Raw genomic sequence first — 11,093 nt, 5'->3', positions numbered from 1 at the left:
AACCACGTGACATTAACTCTCTCGAAACAGATATCATTGATAATTTTTTAGGTTGTTTTTTTTTTTGGACTGACGTTGAATCGGATATATTATAAACCCATTTTGCATTGCTTCAAAGAAAAACTCAAATGGAAAAGAAGTTTTATTTGAGTGAGAGCAAAACCTAATTTCTCTTTTAAATGTTTGTCACACGCCATTTCATTTCCTCTCATCCAACATCTTATCTTTCCACCCATATTAACCCAAAAATTATTGCAAATTGAAAAGAGGAATTACACCTAAATTGTCACGTAAATGAGTTAAAAATGGACAAGTAAAAAATAATCAATGTATATCAAACACGGAAATCAATAATCTGTAATTAATACGAAATTACACCTAAATACGAAATTTATTTAATAGTTTATTATTAGTAGTAATAGAGCTATGATGGCTTGTCAGGTACTAAAAGCTTGACTCAGTTAAAAAATTATTTAAATAAATTCGGATTTAACTAGGCATAATATTAAAATAAACATTTTATATAAAAGCTATTTTTCATACATTTTTAATTTGAGAGTTTCCTCAAATTTGAGTGTCTGCTATGCCCAGGCCCACTCTGATTTTGTGCTCGGTTCGGTTGCCTCCATAATTTCCCCTATGTTTTTCTTTTGTATACTTTTGATGTTTTATTTTTTTTAAATACTACGTTCAATAAATCACTTAAATTGTTTTTCTTTTCGTTTATCTAAAAACAATGCTATGTAAAATAAAATAATGTAGAGGATACAGTTAACTTAATTTGTAGAACACCATTTTCTCGATAAATGAGTTGAATTATAACTATTGAATATGTAAGGAATGTAAACTTTATTTTAATATTATATCAAATTTATATGAAATTTATTATAAGAAATATTTATTATTTATTGAGTTTATAATATAACATGTTATTGAAAGATTTGTTGTTAATGATATTTATTGTGTTTTATGATATTAGATATTATCAAGTTAACGTTTGATATGGATACTTATCAATATTAATGATAAAACAAAATTATAATATATAAGTAATTAGAAATCTCATCTTATAATTAAATTTATAATATTAAATTAGATTTAAAGTACACTTTTTAATGTTTAATAATATAAAATAAATTAAATAACAAAATTAAGAGTCTTAAACGATTTTATAAATCTGCGTTTAAATTATTTACACTGTTAACCATAATTGAAACACACATTTAAATTAATTTAATTTAACTAAATATTTCACATTAATAATATCGATAAAAGATCATTTTAATTACCTGTTTTATGATAAAATGTTAGTTTACGAAGGTTTTAAAATTTAAGTCTCTAAATGTCTATTTTTTTATTAATTTTATATTTATATTAATCATTTGTTTTTTAATCTTTTATTTGTTCCCTTAAATTCGATTATCAACATATTTATTTCATTTTTTATAGGAAATTGATCAACAAATTATATTAAAGAGGTAAATAATGAGAGACCATATGAGTTAGAGATTAAAAAAAAAAAGTAATAACCATGTAATCTTGTTAAAAGATAGAATAGAGTAAGGTAATACCAGAATTAGATGGTAGAATAGAGTAGGTAGAAGAAAAAACATTTGATAGAATAATTTTTTTAATGTAAACTATTTAAATTTATAATTTTATGTTAAATGTGAGATTAGTTTGGTAATATTTAATGACAATATGCACCATATAAAATAGCCTAGAAATGACATCACTCAGAATTTCAAAACCACTGTAGTCACATTCCATCTTCAAGTTTTTTTTTTTTTCTAAAATAAAAATAATATATTAACACACTTTTTACGTTCATTTAATATATATACTATATAAAGACAAAATAGCCTTAGAAAAATCAATTTTTATATTAAAAATAAAAAATAAGAATAAACAATATTACATAAATATAAAAAATTTATATATATCAAAATATTATTTTCTTTCATTAATTATCACCAAACAAACAAAAACATTCCAATAAAGTGGGAATGATTGAGAAGTAAGTTTTTTGAATTTATAAACAGAAGAGACAATTGGAATGGACAAAATGAAAAATAAAAGGAAGATGATAGAAGATGTTGGAACCACAAATATTCAAAGGTGAATCCATTCACAGCCACATCTTGCTGCCTTCCTATCATCGTTTCTGACCGAAGAAAATGGAAAATTAAGTGAATCAAAACCACAAAAAATGTGGCTTATTATTATTATAATTATAAAACTAATTATAAATAATTTTTATTGTTTTAAAATATAATTAAGTTTTAAAAAATGGTTGAATCCGAAAAAATGGTACATTTTAAAAAATAATTATTTAAAGGATAAAATTAATAAAATATTTATTTTAATTAAAAAATATATTTAAAGAGTGTAATTGAAAAATAAATGTGTACATATAAAAAATATATATCGTTTATATATATAAAGAGAGATAGTTGGATTGGAATATGTACTTTAGTTTACTTATCCTTTCTTGTAGCTAATTTATGGGGGTATATGGGGTGCACGTAAAGTTTAGAATTTCAAATTGTAAAAAAAGGAATAATAATAATGATATTTTAACAATTTTTTTATAATAAGATATGTTTTACTATTTTATTGGTCTGTTTGAATTTATTATAAAAAAATATTTGTAACGATAATCAAAAAGTTATAAAAAAGGTACGGTTAAAAAGAGTTTTTTCAAAAAGAAATTGTGGTTTTTTTCTCTCGCCCAAAAATAATTGTATATGGGCTTAAAAATAGCCTTTTTGATATTTCTTCATCCAGCACCATATTTTCTTTTACACCCCCATAACATACAATATTGTGAGGATAATGATATTTAGACAACTTTTTTTAACAATATTTAAACATCGATTACGTGTTAATCTGTAATTGGTCAAAAAATTACTCCACAATAATGTTTATTATTATTATTATTGATTGTGAAGTAATTTTTGACTAATCATAAATTGACACGTAATCAATATTCAAATGTTAAAAAAAAAATATTATTTAAATATCATTATCCTTATCCTAACATATTCAAAATATATTGTACAATACGTATAAATGTTGCATATTTCATAATATAGTTTAGGATTGAGTAATTGGAAACAAGATTCTATTGTTCAAAATACGTTGGATAACATAATCTCGAACATTATTATAGATTCCATAGTATAGAATATGATTGCGAAATCTGGAACGTGGTTAAGCACTTTAAAATAAGATTACACAGTTTAAAATATAAGGGTTAAATATGTTTTTAATTTCTATTTGGAGTGATTTTGATTTTAGTCCCTCTTTCAAACTATGGTACAATTTAGTCTTCAACTTTAGAAAACTCTGGTTTTGGTCCTTTTTACCAATTTTTTTTAACTTTATTTGCTGTTTCAAACACATTTCTCAATTAACATTGAAGCAAAAATGTGTCAAACAGTGTAAACAATCCAAATGCTACAATGTAATGTGCTTGAAACAAAAAATAAAGTTAAAAAAATTTGGTAAAAAGGACTAAAACCAGAGTTTTCTAAAGTTGGAGGACTAAATTGTACCATAGTTTGAAAGAGGAACTAAAACCAAAATCGCCACAAAGTATAGGGACTAAAAACATATTTAAATATGTTTTCAAATTAAATAATCCAGAACAATATTTCAAATTTCATAATTTACATTAAAATTATGTAATTATGTACTGCATAATTTGAAATATGGTATTGAACTACTTTATTCAGAATATGATTATCTCGAATTATATGATTAATAATATATTCTAGATAGTTTCAATCTGAAAATGTCTTGGATTATAAGTTCCAAAATATGATTTTCAATTGACTATGATGCGTTCTGTATATATTAAGGAGTGAGAGAAAAATTGTGCGGTTGCAGAAAGAAAAGTTGTAACCATTTTTACTTGTGGGTTTCTAACTTATGGATCCAGTGGAAAAGAAAACTATTGAAAGCACATTAAATTAGGAAAATCATGATGGAATTTTGTTTTAAAATGAATAATATTTATATTTGATGATTAAATATAAATGTTAAAAAAATAATATATTTTTATATTTATAATGTTCTAAATTTTAACTAATTTAGTTTATTATTTTTATAACAGTGTAAATTTAGTTATTTTAATCAAAATTTATAAAATTTATTTAAAGTTTCAAATATATTTTTTAATTAATGTTAAAAAAAATATATAAATAATTCAAATATTATTACGAAATATGTTAAAAAACTTAATAAAATTTGTTTAAAAAAATTAAATCCACATATTTTTTAAATTGAATGAATAATTGAATCAAAATTTCAAATATAAACTAACTCTACTTTTTTATTAAAAGTTAAACTATTAAAAATATATTTCACCCTTAATTTATTATATATTTGAAGTGGAATCATATGATATTTTGAGATGTAGTAATTGATTTTAATATCGATATTGAAATTAAAGTAGATAAAACTCTGGTTTTATTTATCTTTTACATTTTTCTAAAATAAACTAGATATGAAGTTATAATCGAAGGTGTTATATATGCATCACTTTACTGAGAGGCTGAGATTGATTCCAAGATCTGAAAGAAAAGAGGGGAAATTGCGAAATGTTGCAGCATTTTGATGATGTAAGAGAAAAGGCTGCATCTGACAAAAACATGAACAACCACCGCACAAAAACACATGCAACACAGTCTTTATTAAAGGAAATTTCTTTCCACTTTAATCTAAGTTTTATTCTGTTTATGTCCTTTAACACTTTCTTTTGCATGTGCTGATGTAAAAGGTCTTAGTTATGGATTTATGAGTGGTTTATCGTTAATTTAAGATTTATGAGTGGTTTTATCGATCCAAGATTCTTTCCCGAACAATTTAACTCGGTCAATAAACAAAACATCATAAATTGAACTTTGTTTGTAAATGTGTGAAAAAGAAAATAGAGAAAAATATTCTTTTGACAGATTTACATTTTTATATTCATTTCACATTATTTATTTTATTTATTTTTTTGTTTAGATTTAGTAAGGATATAAGGTAAACGTTCCACACTTTGCTGTAATCGCTTCTTGATGAATGATTCAGTTCTTCCCTTGTTTGATTCGGTTGAATGATGGGTTGACTTATAAGAAGACACTAGGACGTTCAAGTGAGTAGGATGTTTTCCAATGTTTTAATGTAATCTTAGAAAAATCAGCTTTATCTAGTCACTGGCTTTATATTTATAAGTTCTGTATTTGTTCAGTGCATTGAATGTCATTTAATGTAACGTATTATGCACTTCATTACTTGCTAGTCTTGTAATCTGACTAATATCACTGGTTAATTGGTCATTACTGTAATACATGTAATCCTAGTAATTACTCACCTTTAATACCCATTAATTCTAATGAATGTATAACAGTCATTCCTTCCTTGTTGACTACCGATAGTCTCTAAGTGTTTGCTGATCCCGACCGTTCGACGATATCCTATAGTACATTTTTAAACATAAAAATTTATATTGTTATAATTATTTTGTTAAATAAATATAAAAAATGTATGATGATATTATTACTAAAAATAAATATATAAATAATGATTTGAAGGAAAGGAGAAAATTGTTGAGAGAATATAAAACGCAAAGGGCCCATAAAATGATAGAAACGCGTGCAAGGCAAGACCAAAATAGAAGAGTTGTCTTTGACTCTTCTCGCAAATCCAACACCGTACCAATCTTTTGCAGTCTTCTTTTTCGGCTTTTGTTGCCACTTTGCAACGTGCTTATAATCAATGCCATGTTATGTTCCACCTATCATTATGTCACCAAATGCCAAACACCTCTCTCTTTTTTTCTTCCTCTCCCTGAAAGCTTTAACCCACAAGTTTTTAGGTTGCTTTTGTTTGGACATTAATGTCATTTAATAATTATAGGTCAATTGATTATGTTAAGTCATATAATAATGAATTCTTTGAGAATCGCTTTTCAAGTTAAATCAAATGTAGTTGTGGTCTCCTTGTCATTGTGTGGAAGGTGGACTTAATTTGCGGGTGAAATTGGAAATCAATCAAATGAACCTAAGCCGAAAAGTAGTGAAGATTGCTCATAAAAAGAATGAACATAAAATACATATTCTATAACAAGAGAATAGTATCATTAAGGGTTGGATGGACAAATATTTATACGGTTTAACTAGTAATTTAGTTTTATATTTAAGTTTATAATTTATTTTCTATTTATATATATTTTTTATTTTATATACTTTAAGTAATTACTTATATATACATAGAGAAACTATGGATATTGTTTATATTACCTAATCTTTTTTATTTGGTGGTTGATAATCATTTTTGTAATATAGTGAATAGCGGGCTGATCATGAACACAGTTTGGTGTGGAGCGAAGATTGAAAGGTGACCCCGGTCAATCAAGTTGAGGGAGTTTGATTGAAATGTTGACAGCGAAAGAGCATTAAAGGGAGTTTTAAAAGGTAATTGATGGCATCAGAAACAACATAAACGACTTTACATAAGGAGAAAGGGAAGATATGGTATTCATGAGCAGTTAATGTTAATTACTGAGAATAATGTCTATAAATATAGTGTTGATGACTAGGTAAACTTTTTTTCTGATATTATTCACTTTGACCTCCTTAAGACCAATCTGACTTGAGCGTCGGAGTATTTCTTACAGGTCACAACTGTTCGGTGTTACGGAAGAGATCTTCAGCAAACGGTGGAACATCAGTGGATTGAAGGAAAAATTGGAGTGTCAACTGTGTCAGACCTACAACCAAAACAATTTTTATACAAGAGTATATAATAATATATGTTGAGAAATACACAATACTAGAGAAAAAGATTAATATTAAAAAATATTTGAAATAATGTTTTAGTTTTAAGTTTTTTCTTTTCATCTGAGATAGAATTTCTTCCATTTTAGGAAATATCCAAACAAAGAACCTAGTATTTTTGGTAAAAATTTGTTGTACAATTTATTGTAGAGTTTTGGTTTATAATGATACTTAGACAATATTTTTTTACAACACTTGAATATCATCTACGTGTCATTATGTGATTAGTTCATGGTAGTATTTATGATTATTATTATTAATCGTATAGTAATTGTAGACCAATCACATAATGACACATAAATAATGTTAAAATGTTGTCAAGAAAATGTTATCTGAGTATCATTATCCAATGTTATATTACCTTAGAGAGTTTCTAAAGGATTTTAAGAAATATGAACTTTACCTTTATGTTAAAGAGTTAGAGCAACCCCAAATATTTTCTATTAGTTTTATTTTTTGCTGATAAAAAAATCATAGATATAAAGCCAAATATTTTCGTATAAGTGTACTTTTCTTAATAATTGTTCCTATCATATAAATACGTAAACTCTAACTTGCAATCCAAGAAATAATAAATTAATTTAACTGCTAGCGGCATATTTTCCAAATTTCATTGATTTGTAGAGGCTGAAAACTTACACATAGAAACATGAAAAAGACACAATGAATAATCAATGTAATTAAGTCCACGATTCGAATGAAAATAGAAGGGTACTCTTTGTAATTATATGATTAATGGTTTTTTTAGAAAGGGACATCATTTACGTGTGCTTAACGATGTTGTAAGTTCCAAACACGAAATGGAGAAAATTATGAAGGTTTGAAGCAGTCCTTTGGAGAGAGAAAACGGCAATTATTACTAACATTGACTTTGTAATATTGTACAGATTCACGAATAATCCAAACTTCCTGTAATCAAGGTGTGATTTTCTACCTGGTAATCAATATAATGATAATCATAATAAACTAAGCATTTATTATTTTATATGTTAACTTTCTTAAATTTATCAAGCATTTTAAATAATTAATATGAATGAGATAAAATACTAATGTTGTGTTTGCTTCAACAGATGTAATATTTATCAAGCATTTTATTTTATATTAATTTTAATCCATAAAATTAAAATTAAAATCTAACCATTTTATTCATTAAAATATTTTTTATTTCATCACACAAATTATTTATAAATTTTTACAAATTTTACTTTCAAGTTTCTTTCCATTTATCTCTTCATCCCTTACAACAAATAATTTTACTTTTTTTCCTTTTTATCTCTCCGTTTCATAAAACAAACAATCTTACTTTTTTCTCTCTATCTGATCAAATTATTTTAGTCATTCTTCTTCAAATTCATCATTAAAAATGCAAAGATATTATAAAACATAAATAGAGAGAAAATAATCTTTTTCTTTCAAATCAATTTTTTAAAAATATATATATTTAAAATCATTTTTAAAGAGGTAACTATATGTACGTCTTGAAAGTGTCAAATATTTTTCATTCTACTTTAACTTGTGAGTGGTGGCAGAGTTTCTTTGAAATAGGTTTTTTATTTTAAATAAAAATATACATAATGATGATAATAATAATAATTTTTTTGTGTTTTTAAATCAAAATAGAAAAAAAAGTGATTTTTTAGTTAAGAGTAAATCTCATCACGTGGAAAAAAATTTTAAGGATGAGAGATTTATTGAGGACATGATGTTTTAATACTTTTTAGATTAAAGATTATGTATTATTGTTTTATTGATTCGTATATTTAGAACCAATCACAAACTGTCACACAAACAATTATAAAAAAAGTTATTAAAAATATATTTTTTTTTTTTCTAAAATCAAAGAATGAAAAACATAATCTATAACTATGGGATGTATACTTTCTTTTAGGAATACGATCTAACTATTGTTATTATTTATCTTTTTCAATTTTGTTTATACTTTTACAATCGTTAGCATTTTTTAATATTACACATAAAATCAGTTATTATCTAACAGCATTGCCATATTTTTTATTTTAAAAAATATATGAAAACACGAACTTTTTTTGTTTTTCAGTAATGGTTAAATTATGATTTCGTTTAATTGGCTTCGTCCATTGATTTCCAAATCTAAACATATTGTGAAACAGACTTTATCAAGTTCATTAACCAATGTTGGCTATATTTGAAATAATACTAATTCTTTTTAAAAGTATTATATTAAGAAAAATTGTGAATGATGCATTTTGTCATTTTTTTCTTTTAATTTAACCAATGTTGGGTATACTTTTTTCTTATCTTCTGTGTCTTTTCTTTGGAGTTCTAAAATCGAGCTAATCTCATTATTTAAAAAAACAAAGATTTTCATGAGAATTGTCAGGAAGAACAAAGCAAATCTATTTCATAAGATTATGTTTTAAAGTAAGTTATCGTTATAAGTTAGAGGAGTTTTGTACACATAAAAAATACAAGTTTGCACTTTTATTTATCTGTTTATAATTATAAAGGTATTTCCAGACTATTGATTATAGAATATTGTGTATAGATTTAGCTTCTTTTTTTTTTTTTTCTTAAATTGAGTTTGAAACTAAAACTTTGACAAACCGATCTTAAAAAGTAAAAAGTAAGAGAAACTAGTTAAATTCTCATAATATCTTAAGGCATATGATTTAGATGAAAAAGAAAAGTGACGTGATCACAGTGTTTGATTTTATAAAAGAATTGTGTTGTTTAAATATATTAAAATTGTTTGAATATCATATTATATATGAAATATACTTATCAGAATTCATGGACAATTGTCAAGTCCTATAAATATATTATTGATGTTCAAGTACAATCATCTTTTTCTATAATTTTCTATTGATAAAATATAAACTTTTTTATGAAACATATATGACTTGAGCATTAAAGTGTCTTCTGCAGGTCAACAACTCATCAGAGTTGATTGTGTTTTAAAAAAAAATTGAAAATAAAAAAAAGAGCAGAACAAGAAAGGACGACCCACCCTCATATATATTAATGTAACAGAAACATATACATTATATATTCTGTAGTAAAAAGTCAAAACATTTTGATCGAGTTATATTTATTCAATTTTATGTTATTTTGAAATAAAATGGTCCATGTAATTGATAAGAAATTAGAAAAAAAAAATAGTTTGAACTAGTTAGATCCGTTTTACATTCTATAGAAATCTTGAATTATGTAAAGTTTTTTGGTGATCAAAACTCTCCATAGACGAAATTCAATTTATTGAAATTTTCAGAGTTTTAGTTGTTGGATTAATTACTTTGTTGAAACTTCCAAAGCTTTTTTACTGGTTAAATAATTTTTTCGCTTAACGAGCCAAAATTCCTCGAAAATTTTAACATCTTTGGTTGGATAAGCATATGTTATTGGGTAAACTACGACTTGTAACTTGTTTTTAATTTAATGTATGCATTGAAAAAACAAGACTTTAAATGTTATTATTTATGTTTCATTACTTTATTAATATATTGAACTTGAATGTTATCATAGTATAATGAATAATTAATTGTACTTTATTAACATTTAAATTGACATTAATGCATATGTATGAAAGTGTATGATGATATATATGAAAGTATATGATGATATGATTGTGATATAACATATGATGAATTGTAAACATAATTATTTCTAAGGTTTAAATATGATGATGAAATATTTAGGTTGTGTTTTCAATTTAAGATTCATGAAAGTGATATCCTTGTTTTACTAATATTAAAATCACACAAATAAAAGTATTATTTGTGAGAGTTGAAGAAAGTCTAATTTACATTATGAAAAAAAATTATTAGGTAAGTCATAAAGAGTATCATGTATGTTTATTACATTATATATATATATATATATATATATATATATATATATTATGTTTTGTTTCTATTTATTTTACAAAAAAAAATAAATTAAAATAATCAAATTTAATCTTTAAATAAAATATTTTAAAATTAAAATATTTATTTTATCAATTTTATTGTTTGTTTCAACTTAAACTTTCTTTTTTTCAATTTGATTGTTTTTTCTAAATCTAATCATTTTTTAATTATAAATAAAAATAAATAAAAACTATTTATAATAAAAATAATTTTATTATTTACCAATAAAACAAATAAAATTTATTTACGATAAATTTAGAAAAATTAATTATATTTAATTTATAATAATAATAATTTTATTAACTTTTATTATCGTAAGAAGAGTTGAACCGATATCTGATTTTGCTAGTGAAAATAATATGTTTGTTGAGATGATGTTAAG

This window comes from Vigna radiata, unplaced genomic scaffold (genome assembly GCF_000741045.1).
Source record: "Vigna radiata var. radiata cultivar VC1973A unplaced genomic scaffold, Vradiata_ver6 scaffold_393, whole genome shotgun sequence".
Taxonomy (NCBI): domain Eukaryota; kingdom Viridiplantae; phylum Streptophyta; class Magnoliopsida; order Fabales; family Fabaceae; genus Vigna; species Vigna radiata.
Note: the sequence above shows the minus strand (reverse complement) of the source record.